A 22,977-nucleotide genomic window follows, 5' to 3' on the forward strand; every position below is an offset into this window, starting at 1 on the left:
CAACTTTGTTTTGCCTGGTGCTCAGCAAGCCAAAATGCTGAGACACCCAGGCCTGCAGCAAAGACAGGGCTTATTCGCAAGGTGGACCAAATGAGGAGATGGGAGACAAGACTCAATTCCGCCTCCCCATAGGCAAGGGGCTGGGCGTGTTTATGGAATAATGAATATGGAAGCAGGGCGTCTGAGGCATGGGGCATGTGAGGGGCATGGGGCATGGGGAAAAGGTGCGGTAATCGTGGTTCTGCGCAGGTGTAACTAAGTACAGGCCTCTGTAGTTCAAAAGTGGAGGCACTTATCTGGGGGTGGAGTTTTCAGTCCTCTGCCATCAAAAGGTCACCAAGAGGACACTCGCACATGCCCAGTTGGAGGGTCGGCGGTCCTATCCAGTCTTTAACTAGCTCAGCTTCAACTAGTTGCAGCTGAGACTCCAAGTTCCTGGAAAAAACTCCCCCAAACATCTTATTGTTTAGGCTGCATGTTGCTTGGAGGACATTCAAGTCTTAAAATGACCTTGATTAGTGAAGGCAGGTGAAATGGATTTGACTAATCATTATGCAAGGTTTCAGCATCAGCTATGTTCAATATCAGAAGTACAAGAAACAATATTCTCAAGGACTCAAGGAACCAAAATTGTATCTGATGGCCTCAAGTATCATATTTTTAAAGTGAGCCTTGTTGATCTACAGAAGGATGAAGTTGCACTTAGAAAATCCAAGCTAACTACCGAGGATATTCAGGGCAAAAACTGTCTGACCAACTTCCATGGCATGGATCTTACCCATGAAAAAATGTGCTCCATGGTCAAAAGAATGGCAGACCATGACTGAAGCTCAGGTTGATGTCAAGACTACTGATGGCCATTTGCTTTGTCTGTTGTGTTGGTTTTATTAAAAAAAAGAAAAAGAAACAACCAGATTGGAAGAACTCTTACACTCAGCACCTACCTATAGGTCCCCCAAATCTAGAAAAAGATGATGGAAATCATGACCCAAGAGGTACCCACAAATGATTTGAAAGAAGGGCTCCATAAATTGATTCCAGATTGCACTGGGAGAGACATAGAAAAGGCTTGCCAATATAGAAACACTGCTTTATGATGTGTTCATTAGAAAAGTAAAAGTGCTGAAGAAGCCCAAGTTTACATTGGGAAACTCATGGCGCTTCATAGTGAAGGCAATGGTTCTGGAAAAGCTCCCGGGGATGAGACTGGCGATAAGGTTGAGCGAGCTGATGGAGATAGGCCACCATTCCACAGATCTGCTCCAAATTCGGACTTTTGTTTTTTTTAACATCTTTATTGAAGTATAATTGCTTACAATGGTGTGTTAGTTTCTGCTGTATAACAAAGTGAGTCAGCTATACATATACATACATCCCCATATCTTCTCCCTCTTGCGTCTCCCTCCCACCCTCCCTATCTCACCCCTCTAGGTGGTCACAAAGCACCGAGCTGATCTCCCTATGCTATGTGGTTGCTTCCCACAAGCTATCTATTTTGCGTTTGGTAGTGTATATATGTCCATGCCACTCTCTCACTTCGTCCCAGCTTACCCTTCCCCATCCCTGTGTCCTCAAGTCCATTCTCTACCTAAAATTCAGACTTTTAATGGTGACAAATACAAAGTCTTATTTGTGGGGGAGAAAAAGAAAAGCACAGCCCCTTAAAAACAATTCTGGTATAGAATCCAGTCAAATTCCTCTCACAGGAAAGGCCTGGTGCAACACGTGGGAATCCCACAAAGAAGGGTCAGCCTTGCCTCTTGATACGGACAGAGCGTCGCCACTGTACCATGAACCCTTTGTAAGACAATTGGCCTCCGAATCCTGAGCCTTGCTTTTTCTCACTTCTTTCGGACCTTCCCCACTTGGTTCCTTCCTGAGGAGCGAGAGCCAAGGTGAGGGTTATTGCACGGTTCACCGCAAACACCTGTCTCTCGGTTTTACCTCAACCTTTGATTCAGATGTTTTCCTTCCCTTCCCTTCTATATTTGGCCCTTTGGTCTGTCCCCTGAGCTGACTTTCATCATCCAATTAGAAACAACACCCTCTTCTCGCCACCAGTTTCTCTGGGAACCATAGGGAGTAACCCCCAAGCCTCCCGCACTCCCCGTGGGGCTAGCAGGGCTTCAAAGGAGCACGGCGGCTGCTCCACCTCACGGCTGGGCTGCCCTGCTGTTTGAACAGCTTCCATTGCTCACTGCTGATCGGTAACTCAATGATTCATTAAACACATAAACAATGAGTGAATCTGTTCCATTAGCGAGGCCACCTGTTGATCTCAGCCGCTCCGCCGCTCCCAGCTGAACCCGGTGCACATGAACAACAGAATGCCTCTGTCAGTCGAGCGCCCCGTCCGTGTTTGATGGCATGTTAGAGCTGGAAAAGCAGAGTCCTGGCTCTGCTGGCGCTTTCATGCTCTTCCTTTCATCGGGGGGCAGGGTTGCAAGAATATACTGTGAATACAATGCACCTCTCTATAATCAACGGAAAACTCCAAGAGTTTGGTCATTATTGCCCCCGTAGGCTTGCGGAATGAGACAAAGAGGAGAGAGGGAAGATCCTGTACCCTTTGGCCTGCAGGTGCCGGGGCAACAGAATTAACCAAGGGCTACACAAAAACAAAAACAAAAAACCCAAACCAAGCGAAGCCAACTATCTGTAAAAAGCAATCCTATTGATTGTGATGACATCTTCTCTCCCCTGGAAATAATACAATCTTTGCTACTTGGCTGCTGGTTCCGGCAGCTGTGCCAGGCCTTGAGGAACTGGTCTACTAGTGTGTACCAGCTGATTTTAAATCAAGACTACTAAAAATCCTACAAAGCTGAGTTAAGCTTCTCACACAGGCATCACAGTCAAGAAAACTTGATATTATTATTTTAAAATACATCATTTTCTCTTATGCATAACTTAACTCCTCCTATTATTATAATAAAGAGGGGGCCTTTCATAAGATCAGCAATGTTTGTTTGGAGCCTGAAAGCTGTATCATACCAGGAATAGGGAAACATAATCTTTTCTCGACTGAGTATTAAATTGCCTCTTTAGGGTGAATTTAGTTTTTGAATGCCATAGTCGTTAAGTGTTGTATTGCATACTTCAGAATTGTTAGGTATAAATTTCCCTGTAGTGACACTTCGATGGAAATATTTGATTACATAGCTCAGTTTTTATGTTTATGATAGGTTTATTCTAGTATATCAGTAAAAACTTTGTTGTTCACTGTTTTTTTAAGAAAATGGAAGATGAAGAAATAAAGGGAAATGACTCTTCAAAGCAAACTCCAGTTCCTATCAGCTTACCATGTAAAAATTTTTTTAAAAATCAGTTTTCATTACCATACAGATTTCAGAGATTACTGTTGCTAGTGGCTGTTTTACTTTCATTTTTGTAGCCCTGGAAATGACAGAACTCCAGGTGAGTAATTCAGTTTGTGCCTCTTTCATGAATATTATTTTGCTTTTAGAGGATGTACTTTGAGCTACAAACATTCAGAGTGAACAAGGTAAACAGACTGAGGCAGGCAGATCCCACTACTTGGGTTCTCTAGGCAGGTGTGAGCATATCTCCCTCATCCAATACATAAAAGGACCACGTGCATTTTCAAAGGGATTTCTGCAATCCTGGTCTTTTGACAACCACCACTACTATTGCCAAATGCAGGTGGTTGTGCAATCAAAAGAATCCTCAGATTCCTCCGTGCAAAAAAGAAAAGCACAAGAAGTGAATTTTTAAAAAGACTAAATAGGGGACTTCCCTGGTGGTCCAGTGGCTAAGACTCTGTGCTCCCAATGCAGGGCGCCTGGGTTTGATCCCTGGTCAGGGAACTCTATCCCACATGCCACAACTAAAGATCCCACATGCCGCAACTAAAGATCCCACATGCCCCAACTAAGACCGGCGCAGCCAAATAAATACATAAATAAATAAAATATTTTTTTAAAAGACTAAACAGGAGATAGCCACATACAAACTAACAATTAGATGGAAAACTCAGAGCTATCCTCTCATGTGATTAGACTAGTACCATCCAATAGAACTGTCTGCAATGATGAAAGTGTCCTATACCTGTGCTGTTCAGTGAGATAGCCACAGGTGGCTACTGAGCACTTGAAAGGCAGCTGATATGACTGAGGAACTAAATGTCAATCTTCGTTAACTTAAATGTAAATAGACACATGTATTTAGTGGTTACTGTATTGGACCAACAAGGATTATTCTGTAACTCAGTGAGGAGATAGACCAGGTTGGTCTTGATTGTGATATGCCCAGTACCTGGGTTGGTTTCCTACCTTTGTTGTAAACACTCAATAAATATCTGTTGCATGAGAACATAAATCTGATCATGCTGCATCCTCCCTTCATAGTCTTTGGTGCTTCTCCCAGTCAGAGAGCTCTTAGGTCCCGGCAGGCCCTCAACTCCATCTACCTTCTGCTCCAGCATATACAATTTTTTAATCCATCCTTTGACTTGCCCTCATTTTCCTGTCACTCTGTTTTTTGTATGTGCAATTTCCTTGGCCTGGAATACTCTTCTTCCCACTCGTCCACCTCGGCAGATCTCTGCTTATCTTTCAAGACCGGAAATATGACTTTCTTTGTACAATTTTTGCCAACTGCCTCAAACTGAGTTCATCACCCTCTTCTTTGGGTTCCCATAGTGGCGTAGTATAAATATCAGAGCAGGGGTGTCTTAGGGCAGATTCTCAGATCTGTGAGCAAATATTTGTAAGGAAATTCCCAAGGGAAACTAGGAAAGTAGTGGGTGGGGGCAGAGGGCAGGGAGGGGAGGAAGCCAAGTAAGTGTGCAATCACAAAGTCACACAGAGGGTGGTTTTTGCCCGATCTGCAGGCAAACTTATTAACTCTATAAATCAAGCCTTAGAGTTGTCCTGAATGAAGGCAAAGAAACTAGAGCTTTCAGACTCTCACATCCATCAGTAACTAGTTAAGGACCACCCAGGGGCCGTGTGTGCAATCCCAGGCACTTTGGTCTCTCCATCTGCGTGTGCCAAGGAGACTCAAAGGATAGTTCTCCAAGATAGAGGGTAGGTTCTGGCTGTGGGAAGTGAAGCCATTAGACATTCGACATAATCCACTACGAGGATATTAGAATTGAGTCTATCTGGTTGCAAACCCAGATGTATCTTTTCCTAGAGAATTGTGACAATTGTTTTCAGTCTCAGTTTCCTCCTCTGTAAGATTTAGAAAATAATTGTATCTAACTCTCGGGCTTAAGGTGAAGTTTAACTAGGACGATGTGTGGAAAGTATTTAGCATAGTGTGGGGTAACTCGTAAAAAAGTAAAAATGTTACATTATTATAACAGCATTTTATTATGATTGCATATCACACCTCCATAAGCCTTGAGATTTTCTAGGGCAGTAATTGGCCTCATTGGCCTTTAAATCATTTGCACCTGATGCAAAAGCCAATGCCTGATCTTGAGTAGATGTCAGATCAATCAATATTACTTGAGTAAATGAGTGATACTCACTTTTGAACTAATCTCTCTTATCATTTGTGATGATACATTGAAATTCTCTCTTCATGTGTCTATTTTGCCCATTAGACCACATTGGTAAGGTTTCTTATTCTCTTTTGATTCCCTGAAATATGGCACAAACTGATACATGACAGCTGCTAAATAATTGTTGAACTGACGTTTATTGGTTAAGGGTCCAGAATCCTCTAAGGGTAAGACCATTATAATCTGAAGGGTTGTTTTCTCTACTTCAGAAGAGTTTGTTTGCAGACAGTGATCTCAGGTCACTTACGGTTCAGTATAGGAAAACAGAAACTCCTCTAGGTTTTCAAGCAGAATATGATTTAATAGAGGGAATTAGGTGCTATAGCAGGCTGAGTTTCTAAAATGATCCCCTAAAGAAGTTCCCTCACTAATCCCAGAAGCTCTGAATGTGCTCATATATCATTCCTGTGATTATGTTGTGTTATATGGCATAGTTTATCTTAAGAAAGAGATTACATGGGTGGCCTGATCTAATCACAAGAGCCCTTAAAAGCAGGGCATGTTCTCAGCTGAGAACAGTAAAGAGAGTCAGAGCAGAAGTGTGAGGGCGTTTGACCTGAGGGTCCTGTTGCCGGCCACGATGTTCTAAGAAAGACTTGATGTGCGCTGCTAGTTTGAAGGTAGAGGAGGCCATGTGGGGGGGAATGTGGGTGGCTTTTAGGAGCTGGAGAGGCCTCTGGCTGACAGCAAGCAAGGAATTGGGGACCTCAGTCCTAAAACCATAAAGAGGTGAATTCTGCCAACATCCTGAATGAACCTGGGAGGAGATTCTTTCCAGAGCGTCCAGGTAAGATCCCAATCTGTCTGACACCTTGGTTTCAGCCTTGTGAGACCCTGGGCATAGAAGCCAGCTGAGCCTAAACTTCTGACCTATAGAGCTGTGAGGTAATAAAGGGAGGTTACTTCAGGCTGCTAAGTTTGCAATAGCTTGCTACACCGCGATAGAAGACAAATGCAGTGCTTACCAGATTGTGGAAAAACCTGGAGTCAGGAAAGCAAGGTGGGCTACTCCTAGCTTTCAGGTTATGTCCCCACAGGCTGCCACCCGAGATCGGGAGCTGCAGGAAATTACAACTGACTCACAGCCCTGAAGCGGGGGCCTGGCAGTGAAGGAGACCAGCCAGCTGCCTCACTGGCCACATTTACTGACAGTCACGCTCAGTTACCCACACCGCTGCTGACAGAGGAAGAGGGGCCCTTGCTCTCTCCCACCTTACAAATAAATTTCAAATGAATTTTTATTGTTAAACATGTCATATCCAGAACCTTGGTGGAGAGGAAGTCTGGGATATGTAGTTCCCAGGCATCAAGCACCTGAGATAAAGGGGAACCTATAGGCAGGAGTTGGGGACAACGCTAACTGACAATGAATGGTACCCAATATGGCTCTTCAAACTTTTAAAATCCTTTCAAGTCAGTCTTCTTGTAGGAATTATTATTTTTACTTTACAGGTCAGAAAACTGGGGTTCAGTTGGGTTAAATATCTTGCCTAAAATCTCATAAATAGGAAGTAGCAAAACCAAGATTAGAACCCAGATCTGTTTCTTCCCAAGCCTACACTTTTCAGCCTCCGCAGCTGCTGCCGGCCTTGGGATGGAATTTATATGATTGCCTGACAGTTGGACCCTCTGGGCCCAACTGAGGGGGCAATAGAAGTTGTAGCAATTCCATTTTCTTAAAGAGTTCCTTTGGTTCCTGGTCTGAGGCTGCTGTTAGTCTCATGTTGGGGGCCTCTCTCCTCCCCTCCCCTCCCCTCACTGCAGCTTCCTCCTTGGCCTGCAGTCTCTGACTTTGGACACAGCCCTGGCAATGTGTGCTCTGACTTCTGGGTTTATTTGGGGGCATTCCCTGCCGTCCTTCTGTCTTATGAACACATAGGATTGGCCCTTCTCTGGGCTCAAGGTCTCTCTGCCTTTCCCCCATGGGGGCTGGTGCTGGGCTAGCAGCAGCGTCAGAAGAAATGTTCCCTGAAGAGAGGGGTCATGGAGCATTTCCCCCAGACAGCTCTATCTTCGCTGCATACCAATCCAATTACAAACAAATTGGCCCATGGGCTCAAGCACGAGAGCAATTTGGCCTTCTCTCTTCTCTTGCTGACAGTTTTAAACCTGCTTTCTTTAAAAACCCAACTCTGTGAGATTTTAGCACCCAAGCCTAAGAGAGGTGGGATGCAATTATCCCAAATACTGGGGTGCAGTGAAGCTCAGGGGAGAAGCTCTGGATAATATTTTTCAGGAAAAATGAAAGAGAAAGAGACAGGTTCTCTGGGATTTCCCATGACTGCAGATTAGAGGCTGGGGAGCTGGTCTTTCCAGATCTGCCTCGACCAGCTCTCTGGGTTCTCTTTTCCCCCTGGCTGGCTCCTTTTCTCTTTTGGACTTTTCCTCAATGGTGAGGAATTCATCCCTGGGTTTCTACAAGAAAGAAGGAATGCTTCAACAGTCTTTAGTATGCCTTAAAGGACAATTTTTTTTTTTTTAACATATGCTCACAGTTTGATACACCTGAACTCAAATAAAAGCAGGGCATCTATGTCAGAGATAAGTGCAGAGCCCATCTATTTAGAAAGTCTAGGATCAGCCAGGCTTTCTTCACTTGGATCCCATGGGAAAACTTTTTGGGGGGAGACATGTGAAAGAATGTGCTCCTTCTGCCTGTTAAAAGTCTATTTAAAAACACTTTAAGTGGAAGACCCAACTTAACTAGAAAGAAAAGCAGATATAAAGTAAGGTTGTACATGTAGTTGGTTTTTTTGATTAAAAATTCCTCAGTCCATGTTTTCCTCAGTGGTATTATTCTGGGTTGCATACTGACATCGCTGGAGTAAAGTCTGCTCCATTTGCTTCCTTCCATCCCCTTGTCTCTTTGGGAAAGATCACTTGTCACTTTCGATCATCACACCACTCACACTTCTCACGTGAGGACCTGCATGGAGTTTCTGGTGCAAATCTAGTTCACTTGGGCTGAGGTGCTGGCTGGCAGGCAGCTGAGACAAATCCCTCATCGCAGGACCAATCAGGAGAGCCTCTTCCACACCACTCTTCTTTTCACAGAGATGTCTCAGATGATTTCCAGGGTGATCCAGAAGATCTTACTGAGACGCTTAAAAAGACAAAGTCAAACGATGGATCTAGAGATGGGCATGTTCTCAGCTATGCGCTGGGGGATATGCCAGTGACTTGGGTAGATGCATTCACTGTTCCCATGGAGTCCAGTGGGGGAAACAAACAAGTGCAGGCGCTTACCAGTGAGAGCCATGCTATGATGGGGAGAAGGCTATCATGAGAGCACAAAAAAATGGATGTGTAACCCTGATGTAGCAAGAAGGTGTCCTAGAAGAGGTGGAGATTGGGGATAAGGATGCTAATGATATTGCAAAGTCTCTGTGATGAGGCCTCAGAAACTGACTTGAGTAGAGAAGAGACCTGTGTGTTACTGAAGGACATTTGCCGGGGAGTACCTCTATTAGATCCACTTGGATTGATTACAACACTACCCTGGCCGAGCCGATGGATTTCGCAGCTGCACTTTGATGGCTTTTGACTTCTCCATCACTAAGTCAGTCAACGAGCCAGAGCTCCTCCTTATTTGTTTCCTGCCTCTCTTAAACAACAGCTGTGTAACTCAGTGCTCTTAAAGGGGAAATGTTGAAAAGTATATAGGAATCCCAAAAGGAATGTGTGGTGAGGGGAGTGGGAGACCAGGCTGATTCTTCCCTCGGCTCGGTTGTATATGGCACCTGCCTCACCTCATCTGAGCGTTCAGCCTTCAGGTCATGATGAAAAAGAAGATGCTGGGATCATCCTGTCAAACTGTCAAATTTGGGGGTGAATGAAATATCCACGAAGGATCTCCAAGAAGACAGAATCTTCATATTTACTTTCGACCAGGGAGAATTGGAACCTATGTCTCCAGATTTGGAAGTCTAGGATATTAATTCATTGTGACATCTGGTCCTTCTCTTTGATATTTTAAAAATAGGCTAGAAACAGAATTGTGAATCCATGCTCTAAAGCACTACTCTCAGATTCTGGGAAAGAATGCAACTTTGAGTTTATCTTGTTTATCCAACTAGTCTCTGGTCATTTGTGTAACGTGATATTCATCCATTGGATGCTCTAAGCCAATTTCTAGCACAAGTTTTCCATTTTGTTATAATCATCCATGAAAGAAAAGAATGTGGAAATGTCTGTCTTGCCATTTTCAAGGACGGTGGTGGTACCAGTAGCTGGCTGCTTCTAGTCTTTCCTGCAGCTACTCGAGAATGTGAGATTCTCTAAGAATCCTAGAATTTTGGAACTAGAAAGAAAAATCAGCAACATGTAACAAGGACCATAAAGATGCTCATACCCTTTGTTCCACTCCAAGGAATTGCAAAGAAATGTCACTCAACAGACCCACAAATATACATTATCAAAGATGTTCACTCTAGTAATTTTTTTTTTTGGATAAGAGTAAAAAAATGAGAGACCACCAAGATGTTCAACATTATGGATCTTGTTTTGAAAGTTGAGACACATTCACTTGAAGGACTATTATGCAGTCCTAAAATAATTATGATATCTATAATTATGAAAGCAATTATTCACAAATGTTGAATGAATGCCTACCATGTATCTCTACTCTGGTACAATAAAGGAATATGCAGATTTCAAATCTATGTACGCTATGATGTTAGCTATATGCAAGATGCCTGCCTATGGAAGAAAATATGTAGAAATGTTACTTGTTGGCAGGGTAACGAATAATATATGTCTTGGAAAATTTTTGTTACATTGTCTTAGATGCCAATTAATATATGTGAAATTTATAATAGGAGTACAGAAGAAGGTGCTGCTAGCTTTGGGGAAGACTTCTGAGAAGGTAAGAGTGACCATCCATTCATTCTTGGTTCATATATTTATTGAGCAACTACTATGTGCTAAAAATACAGCAGTGGTTAAGACAGAGTCACAATCTTCCCAATTTTTAGTCAGATCTGTGTTGTACTTTACTTAATTTTAATTTAATGAATACTTGAATTTTAAAAGTCACCTTTAAAATAATCTATGCTAATTTCCATCTTTCCTATCTCCTTCTTCCAAAAACACTTGTTGTTAGAGGTACAATTTAAGTTACAGAGACAGTAATTTCCCTGAGCTCACACCGCTTACTTACAGCAAACCTGGTACTTGAATCTGACTCTCAGTTTACCTGCTACCTCACTCCCCTCATTTCTCTCATGGTCCTCTCATCTCTTTTAGAAATAAGTTGTTAGAACAACAATGGAGGATCAGACAAGCCCTATTTAGAACCATGTTTTAACAAATTGGACAGGAAGTGAGAATGGTCTAGACCAGTGCTTCCCAAGATATACAGTACATTGGGATCACCCTAGGGTCTTGTCTAAGTGCAGATTTTGATTCTGGAGTCTGGAGTGGGTCTTGAGAGTCTCCATTTCTCACAAGTTCCCAGGTGAGGCTGATAGTACCTGTTCTTGGGTAGCAAGGACCTAAAGGATGGAAACTGTCTAAGTACAGAGGAGATTCAAGTTTAATGTGTAGCCAGTGCTCTTTCTAGTTTTATCCCAGGGAAGTAAAGATGTCAGTTATTTACAAAGTCTATTGTTTCTGTTACTAACTGCTGACATGCTTTCTTTTCCTCTCAACTCACAATATGACCATGAAAGGCAGCAAAATAGTCTAGAACTATACCCCTAAGAGATAATGGAACAGGAGTTCACACCTGGCTCATCTGACACCCAAGCCCCTTCTCTTAACTACTGTGATGTGCAGTACTCACCCTGTGTCCCCCACCCTGGCCCAAGTGGTCAAGGGCCAGATTTTTGGAGTCAAGACCAAAACTTGGCTGAAACCCAACTAAGCACTTAATACTGGGGACAAGTTACCTCCTTTATTTGTGTTTCTATTTCTTCAGCTATATATGCAGACAATAATAACATCAATCTCATTGGATGGTTGTATAATTAAATGAGAAAATGTATACTAGTCACTTACCTCAGTGTCTGGCATGGAGCAAGTGCTCAGTAAAAGTGGATATGATTATCATGGTTAGTTGAGTCTGAATCTCATTCTGCATTGTTATCATAAGGGAATTCACACGAGCCTGGTGCTTGAGGCAGACAGGCTATTAAATAATTATATTTATTTCAAATTTAATATTAATTGAACATACTCTAAATATAAATAATAAATAAAATGCTAAATAAAATATATACATTATGAATACACGCATATTTAGATGACCATATAGATATATTTAAATAAAATTTAATGTATCTAATTAATTAAAATATTGATACAATAACTATATATGGACAAAATATAAATCAGAGAAATAAGTATTTAAAGTTTAAATAAAAATAAAGCTATAATAAAATGTAAATAAATTTAAATAATATATTAAAATCATTTAAATACTTTGTATATCTTTTTTTTTTTTTTTTTTTTTTGCGGTATGCGGGCCTTTCACTGTTGTGCCCTCTCCCGTTGCGGAGCACAGGCTCCAGACGCGCAGGCTCAGCGGTCATGGCTCACGGGCGTAGCCGCTCCGTGGCATGTGGGATCTTCCCGGACCGGGGCACGAACCCATGTCCCCTGCATCGGCAGGCGGACTCTCAACCACTGCGCCACCAGGGAATCCCTGTATATCATTTTTATATGTGCTATATATGTATGTGTATATATATATGTACATGAATGCAACAATTGTTAATGCACAAATTTTTGAATACTATGAGAATACAGAAGATGGTGTAACTGACTTTAGGGCATGGTGGGAGAGAGAACTTTTGAGCTGAGTCTTGAAGGATTAATTTGAGGTTTGGAAAAAGCGTTTTGGGCTGAGGGTTTGGGGTGAGGAGGGCGGTAGGCAATAGGCTGTAATGAAAATTGGTGCTAGTTTGTGAAGAGCCCCTAAATCATGACCTTTATCTCTGGGAAGGTGGTTTTGAGCAAGCCAGGCATGTGATGAGATGTGTGTTGTAGTAAGTAAATCTGTAGGGTGGATAACTTGGTAAAAGAGCTTTGGTTTGCTTCCTTCAGAAGTCTAAGCATCATCCAACCCTGCGATCGTCTTTCAAAACTGCCCTCCCCAGTGAAGAGGAAAGGGGGAAGCAACCACTGTAATTGGGTATTTTCTAGTCCTCTGGGTACTAAAATTTCACATTCAGTGGCAAGGTTTGAGGTGTTTTCCCTGAAGAGGAAAAAAGAATTGTTGATGCAAAAAATGTATGAAAGGAGGAAAAAGTGAACACAGAGAAATGCCTTATTCATGTTCCTATTCTCAATACTAATTTCTTATCCTTAGAGACCCTTCCCTTTAACCTGACCTTGAAAAGAATGAACTCTGAATGTCTCAGGAGTGTTTATGATTGAGGTGAAGACTAAAGGTAGGATGCTCTGATGATGGAGGGAAATTTTAATTCTCTTCCTTCATCGCTGGCTACATCATGCAGTTGGAGAAGGAAAGGAAACATTTCCTTAAAAAGAAAACATTCTAAAATTGGAATCTGATAAAACCCCTCATATCATCTCCAAAGGGAATCACTTTATAGGGTGTTTCTTGGCAATCAGATGCATAGATCTGCATATCTTTATTGGTCTTGCTCACAGGAATAGCATCTTAAAGTCTTATTCCATAACATATCATGCAGAAATAAATGATAATTATACTTGACTGTTCCTTTCATTTAAGGATCGTAATCTTCCAAATGTTAATCAATAAAGACTCGTAACACCCTATGAGGAAGGTAAATGTTATTGTACTATTTTATGGATGAGGAAGATGATTAATAAGATTATTAAGCAATTTGCCCATAACAAGATGAGTTAGTAGATATGGGAGTCAAATTTCCACCCTCTGAGACAAACATGGTAATTGCTAAACCAAGATAAAAGCCTTTACTCTTCCTTTTAAAATGATTGTGCAAAATTGAATCATGGCTTTTTGTTTCCAAGTTACCCAAGAATCTAGAGATCATCCAAAATAAAAATATGATGATACATTTTTCACAAAGGGAGAGTCTCATATTTACCATGTGTGAATTTGTTTCCTCATTGGTTAACAGAACCTCAGGACTGCAGTGAGCTTTTTTTTAGGATTATTTATTTTATTTTTATTGAAATTCAGTTGATGTACAATATTATATATTACAGGTGTACAATATAGTGATTCACAATTTTTAAAGGTTATACTCTCAAAAAACTAAAAATAGAATTACCATATGACCCAGCAATACCACACCTGGGTATATATCCCCCCAAAAAACCAAAACACTAATTTGAAAAGGCATGCAGTGTTCATAACAGCATTATTTACATCAACAGATGAATGGATAAAGAACATGTGGTATATATACACAATTACACAATGGAATACTGCTCAGCCATACCAAAGAATGAAATTTTGCCATTTGCAGCAACATGGATGAACTTGGAGGACTGTAGTGTTTTGTTGTTTAACCAATTTGTAGCTGCATCACAATCTTTACAAAGAAGGAATGAAGTTTGTTATTACTTGGAATACTCACTATTTTCTAAATCTGTCCTATATTTAGATCTATGTCTTGTAGGATGCACCTAACACAGTACTTGGGGCTTTAGATGAGAATAATTTCATACCGCTTATTAGGATGTAGAGTTCTAGTGTGTTTTCTCTAATAATACCAGCTATACTTTATTAAGCACTTATTATGTGACACACACTTTGCTAAAGGCTCAACATAATTCACATTATTCTGTAAACACTGTGAAGAAGGTTCTATCTGCATTTGACAGATGAGAAGTCTGAAGCTTCAATAGGTTAGAAAACTTGCTCAGTCAGGATAGCATAGCTAACAAGTGCTAAAGCCTGGAATCTCCCAAGATTGTCTGATCCGAAAACCCGACTATTCTGAATATCAGATTGCAAGCAAAAACATCAGATCATTAGAACTCCTTCCTAAAGAATAATAGAAGTTTAATACATGTCTTTTTCTGTGCTTTAGCTTTCATTAAAATGAGATTAAACATTTGACATACTTCTTTACCTGACCAAAATGGCAGTGGAAATTTGTAGGTGGATCCTGCTATAGGCTCAGATACAGAATTCTTAGGAAACAACTATAGCAAAACACTAGTCTTTAGATAAAGTTTCTCCAATCCCTGGAGTTCTCATTTTTCTTCATATACTGAAGTAAGTAAGTATACACTGCTACTTTCTGTCTCCCTGATCATACCAAGCATCTCCCCCAGGACACATACTTAGTAGTTGTCAAAAATTCATTTTGTTGTTTCAAAGGCTTTTTTCTGTTCAATATTCAATTTTAGTTCCCTTTGCTTTTTTGACTTCTCTATAAAATGTTGGCAACATCTGAAGTTCCATTCTCTTCTGATCATGATGACATTCCAACTCTGTTACTGTTTACCTCGTTGGTTCCATGGGGGACTTTTCTAAAGGTTGTTTGTTTTGCTGAAGGACTGGTAAATGATGTGTTTCAGAAGTGACATTTTGACTTGTAGGGGCCAGGCAATCTGGACATGGAGAGACTTTCTATAAATCCCACATGTTTTTCCGTATTTCAATGCTGTCATGTTAAATGCAGCATCTGTGGCGTAAAACTGCCAAAGAGGGTCATATTTTTATTTTTTACCAATAATTCTAGGCGACCTGCTTTTGCCCAGATCCAACAACTTAGATTATTTACTGACTTTTCTATTAAATTGGGCCATTTTTTCTGAACACTAAAGATTTGATGTAGTATAAAATATCTCTTTGGCACTGCCACTTAAAAATGTATACACATGCTACTTCCAGCAAACAGTTTTCTTGAAGAACAAGATGAACATTTAATGGAAGCCTTAATTCTAACTTAAGACACTTACAATATTACACTAGCAAAAAAGAATTCACCAACAGCTGCATGTCTGAGAGACCAAGGGACTGATTAAATCTGTCACATGGACAACATCTAATTCTTTGAATGGTAGGTGTGCACTACAGCTTGGAGTAAGTCTGTTACCAGATAAGCCAACTTCAAAGATAGTGGTGGGCAGCGCAGCCGATAGTAGGAGGTGGGGAAGCATCAAAGCTTCAAAGAAAGTTGAGGTTAGTTTAAAAAAATAAAAATTTAAATTCACTGAACACAAAGATATTTTGAGGTATGTTGATAATGACCTGACATTTATTTTCAGTTTTTGTGACATTAGTATGCAAAGACAGATTAAATAAATAATGCAAATTAATTGCATTTATATTTTAAACAGAAGAGTACTTCAAATGCAAATAGGAGACATCCTGTCTACAAGGATATTTAGCCAATTGCTTGATGCATGTGGTTGCGAAGCGTACTGAATGTTGTCCAAGAGGCACAGATGGGATGATTTAGGCACAAACAACTTTTATTTTGTTACTTCTGTGCAAACTCTTGGACATACCTGCCTTTATAAAAATTATATTCTTGATGTACATATGAAAAACCTTAAATATACATCAAGAAATTATATAGAGAGCAGTTTCTTGGCTAATATCTAGGGTTATTAAACTTTAATATATTACAGATCCATATTCCTTACAGATTTGTTATAATTTAGGAGCTAAATGTTGACAGTTCCTAGTTACAGAACTTTTATTTAAGATTTCTATCAAAATAACATCTCCCACCTGAATTGAAGCAGCAATTTCTGGGATTGTTTTCTTTTTTATGCATACATATTGTGAATGCCCTAGATGATACAGTCAGACTAAAGTACTTTTGATACTAGGAAACTCTTATGCCTGAGATGTTGGGAAAACCTTTTCCTGAGCCCCACAACTCCCCACCAAAGTATTTGTTTGCTTCTTCTAGTTGGATACTAGGAGGCTTAGAACCATGTTTGTGGCCCACCCCCAATAATGTATAGGATTTCATGTCAGACATGTTTCTATACTAGTTTCACTCCTGGTTTGAATTTATTTTCCTACTCCTGTTTTCTTTTTAAATTTTCTTTAAAATTTTGTTAATATTAAATCTTATAATTTCAAATAGTTTTCTTTTAAATTTTACTTAACCTTATCACAGTATATAAGCCACTTAAAAAAGCTTTCTGAAACTGAATAGCGCAGCAATGAATGAAATAAAAAATACAGATGTCTTGATACCTAGAGCTAACTCATGATACAAATGCCAAAGCTTTAACTGCCTTTTTGCATGGATGGCACATGGTTGCCTAGATTTCCAAGGGCAAAGTGGAATTAGAAAGAATATTATTATAAATGATTAACTCATCCAGGTCATAATGAGGATAATTATTTTTGTGTATCTTTATCCCTCTGGGATATGGAATAATTGCATCAGTGCTTTGCCAAGTAATATTTAAACATTGTTATTGGTTGAAACAAAATGCAAGTCTTTGTCTGGCCTGATCCAATAATGTCCAAATGCAAAGAACGATACAGAAAAGGTAACGCCCAGATTCACATTTACTAAGGGATTCCAAATAATGCCCTAAATGACTATTTGGAGCTCGGTTACATGCAGGTGCTAGGAGGATTTATGCTGTGAATGCCTGAAATACTTTCTCCACGGAGGGGAGATTATTAAGTACTAGTGAGCCTGAGTGTTTGGTGCCAATACTAACCATTAACTTTTGGCTCTGAGCCATGACTGTCTACTCTGCAGTGGATTCTGCCACCAAGGGGAAGGTCATTAAGGGCTGTTCTTTATTCTCGTTAGTATGTTCCAACATAATTAACAGAAGTTGTTCACCAGATGGTTTCCTTCCTGTCAGCAAGTACCTCCAGCTTAATGGGCTATGCAGGATTCTTTATTTTAAGTGGGTGAGGCGGGAAGCAAATTTAAAATATACCATCTTTGATCCTCCCACTTCTAATTAGATCTAAAGGCTTTAGATAATAATGTAAAGGGGGAAGGGAAATGAAATCATTCTAGAAATCAAAGAGTCACAGAAGGCCAACAGGAGTTTTATACATATCATGGAGTGTTTCTTCCTCTGTGCTAGGTCTCTGCCCGGCACCAAGAAAAGTGCAGAGACTATGTCAGCTTCCTGCTGAAACATGTTCATAGAGCCTTAGAGCTGAAATGGATTTAAAATATGATAATAAAATTCAATAAATGCTTACTTGGTTCCCACTAGGTCTCAGAAACTGTAATGGGTGCTGGGGATATACAGCAAGACCTTGTCCTTGTTGCTCCAGAGGTTGGAAAGTAATGGGAGGTCAGACACATAAACTGATGATTTACAAAAGTTTGGTAAATATGGAATTGGAAACTAATGGCTCCTAATCCCAGTGCCATTCCCCCTCTTCGTGTGATAAACCTTGATTTTGTTCAGGTATGCCCTCTCTTGCACATAGCACTGGGTGAAAGTGGGGCTGCTCTAAGCCAGTCTTCAACTGTTCCATTCCCCTTGCCAGTGTATGGTTTAAGACTTGCACATGGAAGCCATCTCTGGCCAAGAATCATGAAAGGAGGCTTGATTGGGAGCTTCTGGGAAAGGCTTTCTTGCTCCTGAGAAAGTACTGGAAGACATGGCCTCCTTTTCTTCCATTGTTGAGGTTGTAATACTAGAAATCATCTAGCCATATGGTATAAAGCATAGTAAACTACATTCTATTAGCTCAAACTAAGTAATTTTTCTCTAAACCTGTTACATTTAGGAAATGGTTTTATTATAAGGAAAATAATTTAAAATATCCCATTCTTATTCATTTCTCAAGTGACTATTATAACAACCTTGTAAATCATGTGAGACAGAAACCATCCTCTTTGTAGCAGATGGGAAAACTGAGACTCAGAGAGACTATAATGTGATGTGCCTGGACAAAGCTGTGGGCTTCTGAAGTTAAGTACCCCTACTACCCAACCATTCCATAGAGCAAAAAACTCAATCCCACAGGCCAAGGAAACAATGAAATTACAAAACTTTTCTTTTCTTTTTTTGGCCTGAAAAATACTAACTCTGTTTTCTCTTGAACTGGAATTCTAAACTCTATATTCACTTGCATTTCCCCTATATTTTGACATGGAGAAATATTTAAATTGAAGTAAGGTGAAAAGGGCTTTCTAATGGGGGTAAAATACTATTAAAAGTCAGTCTAGACTACTAATGATCAGACATGGTTTCAAAAGATTTTGAGACACAACAAAGGCCTTCCAGTTTCATGCACTGCATGCCATCACTCCACCTAGGAGGGATTGCAACAGTGATGCATGGGCTGGAAGGCTGAGCTATAAAAACTCTGTCCAGGGTAGTTACAGGCTTAATAATCATGTGTTGTCACTCAGTTGTGAAGATAATTTCATTCACTCGCTGTAGCTGTTAGAAATCCTTTGTTTACAAGTGACAGTAAGCCCAACTCAATTGGTTGAAGCAAAACAGGGACTATATTGGCTCATATAATTGAAAAATATTCAATAGTTGTCTCTGACTTCAGGTGCAGCTTGATTTAGGGCTGAACTTCCATCACTAGCCTCCATCTGTAGGTTCTCCTTTCTCTGGGGGAGCTCAATTCTCATTCTGAGTGGTAGTCCCAAACTGTAGGCTCATTTCACCATAGCACCACTGGAAATGGGGTTTGCTTCTTGTAGAGCTCAAATGAAAGTCCAGGAATTGAATTTCATTGGCCTTGACTATATCATTGTGGTATATTGAGTTATTTCTTGGTCATAATTCTTCACTCTCTTGTAGCTGTTTTATACATCTACCTCCCTAGCATGGTCTCATGGTAGGCAAAATATACTCGTCTTCCCTTGGCCATGGGCTTGGCCATGACTTGTTTGCTGTATGTTATGCTGTGTGTTTTTGGCAGATAACATTCCCTCTCAGTGTCTGCTGCTTCATCTGTAAAATGGGGATGCTTCAATGTTAGAAGAGTTGTTGGAGAGCGTCAGAAATAATACATGTAGGGGACTTCTCTGGTGGTGCAGTGGTTGAGAATCTGCCTGCCAATGCAGGGGACATGGGTTCGAGCCCTGGTCCAGGATGATCCCACATGCCACAGAGCAACTAAGCCTGTGAGCCACAACTACTGAGCCCATGTGCCACAACTACTGAAGCCCCCTAGAGCCCATGCTCTGTGATAAGAGAGGCCACTGCAACGAGAAGACCGCGCACGGCAACGAAGACCCAATGCCATCAAAAATAAATAAATAAAATTTTTTAAAGAAATAATACATGTAAAACCTGGCCCTTTGTAGGTGCTCAATAAATGTTGGCTATCCTAATATTGGTGATATCATTATTATTAGAATTACAGCTGATCTTTAAACAACACAGGTTTGAATTGCATGAGTCTACTTATGCACAGATTTTTTCAATAAATATATAAGTACTATAAATGTATTTCCTCCTCCTTATGATTTTCCTACTAACTTTTCCATTTTTCTAGCTTATTTTATAGTAAGAATTCATATATAATATATAAAATATACAAAATATGTGTTAATTGACTGTTTATGGTATTGTAAGACTCCTGGTCAACAGTAAGCTGTTAGTAGTTAAGTTTTTAGGGAGTCAAAAAAATTTTTCTTTTTTGAAATTTTTTTTCTATGCACACCACCCATCCCCAGCTTCCCCCAGTGGAACATCTTAGCAAAGTTTTAAATATTTAGTTTGACATCTTTATCTAATATAACCTAGGCTAAATACTCACTTTTTTATTTTTTATTTTTTATTTTTTTAAGATGTTTGGGGTAGGAGTTTATTAATTAATTTATTTATTTTTGCTGTGTTGGGTCTTCGTGTCTGTGCGAGGGCTTTCTCTAATTGTGGCAAGTGGGGGCCACTCTTCATCGCGGTGCGTGGGCCTCTCACTGTCGTGGCCTCTCTTGTTGCGGAGCACAGGCTCCAGACGCGCAGGCTCAGTAGTTGTGGCTCATGGGCCTAATTACTCCGCGGCATGTGGGATCTTCCCAGACCAGGGCTCGAACCTGTGTCCCCTGCATTAGCAGGCAGATTCTCAACTGCTGCGCCACCAGGGAAGCCCTAAATGCTCACTTTTTAAATTAGCTAGTAAGGTGATAATATAGAAATCATAGGCCTCACAATACTGTTTGGAAGTTAATTAAAAAAATTTTTTTTATTGGGGTATAGTTGTTTCGCAATGTTGTGTTAGTTTCTACTGTACGGCGAAGTGAGGTAGAGTTCCCTGTGCTATACAGCAGGTTCTCATTAGTTATCTATTTTATACATATTCGTGTATATATGTCAATCCCAATCTCCCAATTCATCTGGGAAGTCAAAAATTATATGTGAATTTTCAACTGTGCAGAGGGTCAGCACTCCTACCCCCCATGTTGTTTAAGGGTCAACTGTACATTAGAAAAAATGTGTGGAGCTTACAGGAAAGCCACTCTTAGCTTTCGAAGAACACTTAGCACTGTCCAAAAATAGAATGGGCTTCTTAATGTCATAGTGAGTCCCCTGTCCCTGGGAACTGTTCCAATAGAGGCTGGACTTGGGGAATGGAATATACAGGACTTTCTAGGAGTGCCAGGAGGCTACTTTATATGATTTCTAGGGTACCCTCTAACCCTGAGACCCTTAATTCGATGAACTGTGAGCCAGCTTTATTAACAGAAGTTTATTAACTGAGCAAACACTAAAAGGCATTATAAGTGGGGAAAACAAACATCTGGATGTACTTGGAATAATCTGGGTTTAGACGTATTGTCCTGGTGCAGTTATGAAAGCATCCTCTTTCCTCTCAACAGTGTCCCAGTTTGGATGATAAAATGCTATAGTCACCCTAATTATACCTAATTCAGTGAACAGAAGCCAAGAATATTTTTGTTATTTTCTAAATAAGTTATCCCCCTTTAGTGCCAGAATTACTGCTCTTCCTGGATTCCCCTTCCTGGTGTAATGGTATTATCATCATCCTGTTAACTCAGCCTCATGCCTTTGGAAACCACTTGAGCATTTCTGCCACCCTCTCCCTGCACCTTCAATCAATTGCCATACCCTTTTGATCCTATCTCCAAAATGTCTCCCGTCTCCCCTTCTTTTAAGTCTCACTGCATTAATTCAGGTCTTGTTCCCTCTTGCCTGGAGCATTGTAAAATCCTCCTAACAGCCCAACCCATTCTATTATCCATAAACCCCGCTGCCACTAGAGTGTGCCTTTTAAAGCGTGCCACCAATCTCGCTGTTACTTTTTATTAACCTAGATAAATAAAATTAAGTGTATGTTGTCTGAGTCTTCCTGCATCACAAAAAAACAGTTGGAAGGATTTTCATTAAATGTGGAGAATGTGTTTAGGATGGTATGATTTAAAATGTAGAGTTATGTGGACTACACAAATTTCCCCCAGAGGCACTCAGGAGGGCATCTCAGTGGTATAGGTCGTTAACCGTCAGAGCAGCTGGACCCTGCAGCTGAACCAACCCACATGGCTCCTGCATGGAAGAAGCAAAGCTAACAAAATCAGCCATGGACAAAGAAAACAAAGAATGGCTTCCAGTCTGAGCCCAGATTGAACGTTTAAGGACAGGTCTTCTGGATTGCAGACGCTGATTTGGAATAGGTATTGATTTTCCCTGGAGTTGCTTCTCTCGTGGGCAATTTGAGCTAGTATTTTTCTGGGGTTATTTATACAATGTTAGTGAATGATTCCCTTGAGCAACACCAGAGAGATCATCTAGGACAGAAAAAACTGCCCCCTTCTCAGATGGGCATTCAATGTCCTCGGAGTCTCCAGTAGCACCGTGTTTCCCGGTACACTGTGCAAGCCACGCTCCGTCTCTCACCTGTGTCCACATTCCCCTTCTCCCTTAACCAGGGCTCAGGTGCGCTCTTCAGGTGAAACACTCTCCCATCACGTCTAATGGTGGGAGCGCTCCCCATTAGTCAGGGCTCAGCTCAGACTTCACTTCTATAAGGCTTTGCCAGATTCTCCTGGGGTCATTCATTTCCTCCTTGATGACTTTTCACTCTATGCTTCTTTTATGTAGCTGTTTGCCTATATATATGTCTTTTAACCTGTAAGCCCAGAGAGGAGAAATAATGTCGTATTCACCTTGGTATTGTCTTTAGTGCTTGGCACATAAGGGTTTTCAAAATATATTTACGGAATTAAATGATATTTGAGAAGAGTATCTTAATTGGGTTGGACAACTTTCTCTCCATGTGGAATGGAAGTATCTCCTAGAAAGGGGATCATAAATGCTGTACTATACCATTATTTGATCAGGACAGGAGAGTACCCCTTCTGCTGGAGCAATCTATTTGCAGTTAACAAATGATAAGAGGTCTATAATCAACTTTTTGAAATGAGAGTTCAGAAATTTTTGAAAAGCTATGGAATGCTAGAAAATACAAAGTATAAAACTAATCCTAATACTTAATTCCTTGTTATCCTAATACTTAAATTCTTCATTTATCCTAATACTTAAATTCTTAAATTTGGCCTGTAACATGTGAAATATGCTAAAATGCATGACTGGTGGAGCAACTTGTTACTTTACTC

At 40.4% G+C, this 22,977-nt stretch overlaps 1 pseudogene across 1 annotated transcript; it reads left to right on the forward strand.

Moving 5' to 3' along the window:
• Positions 1–533: 533 nt before the first annotated feature.
• Positions 534–1,289, forward strand: LOC309802266 (small ribosomal subunit protein eS1-like; annotated as a pseudogene). The gene has a single exon. The product of its transcript is annotated as a small ribosomal subunit protein eS1-like (transcript).
• Positions 1,290–22,977: the final 21,688 nt, after the last annotated feature.

The sequence above is a fragment of the Mesoplodon mirus genome (genome assembly GCF_964341445.2).
Source record: "Mesoplodon mirus genome assembly, chromosome: 4".
Lineage (NCBI taxonomy): Eukaryota > Metazoa > Chordata > Mammalia > Artiodactyla > Ziphiidae > Mesoplodon > Mesoplodon mirus.